Source organism: Euprymna scolopes, chromosome 8 (genome assembly GCF_053919585.1).
Source record: "Euprymna scolopes isolate OS-2025 chromosome 8, ASM5391958v1, whole genome shotgun sequence".
In the NCBI taxonomy this organism is placed as follows: domain Eukaryota; kingdom Metazoa; phylum Mollusca; class Cephalopoda; order Sepiida; family Sepiolidae; genus Euprymna; species Euprymna scolopes.
In genome coordinates this window covers 57,191,441-57,192,384 of record NC_136489.1, presented here as the reverse complement: position 1 = coordinate 57,192,384, position 944 = coordinate 57,191,441, and positions in this window count along the sequence as shown.

Sequence of the window (944 nt, the reverse complement as noted above, 5' to 3'; positions counted from 1 at the left end):
TTGTTTTGTATCTTTTTTTTTTAGAAATCAGCTAATTGATGCATCTCTTTTTCTATCTTTAATTAGCTGCTTTTTCGTTTCGATTTATCCTTTTTTTAACTGGTCTCATCGACCATCTATATATAGAATGCTCGCTCGCCCTTCAATTTCATTTTACCTAAGAATTGATATAAATTATCTACTTTTCTGTATCCTTATAAAAAAAACTTCTTTTCTCAACTCTTATTTTGAGTTACAAAAATATTTCTATTCCTCAGTTTAAATGCGTGCAAATCATGCTTGAAAAATATTCAATTTAATTTCCGAAAGTATCTGTCTAAATTTTTCAGATTCTTTTTTGTATTTAATTTTCAACAGACCAGTTTAAACAGATCCAATTTTTGTTTTCAATTTAATTCCCAGAAATATCAATTCAATTTTTTTTTTCTCAAATTCTTTTCAACATGATTTCTAATTTAATTCTCCAAAAATATCAATTTGAATTTTTTTTTTCAAATTCTTTTCAAAATAACATCCGCACTCAATTTAATTCTCCAAAAATATCAATTTGAATTTTTTTTTCAAATTCTTTTCAAAATAACATCCGCACTCAATTTAATTCTCCAAAAATATCAATTTGAATTTTTTTTTCAAATTCTTTTCAAAATAACATCCGCACTCAATTTAATTCTCCAATATCAGCTTATGCATTATCTCAGTTTCCTTTACCGAACTTCTATTTGTCAGTTAAAACACCTTTTAATTTATCACCAAAAGTGGAACGGCACCAGAGTGCATCTATAAAATATATTATTAGAATTCTATTTTTATTTACTATTATCTTCCTCCTACGAAGGAGACAGTTGTCGACCCTCAAATTATCGTTAGAAACCGAAACAACAATAACATGCAGACGACTTCATTTTTTTTTTTTTTTTTTTCAAAATCAGAATAACTAGTTTATA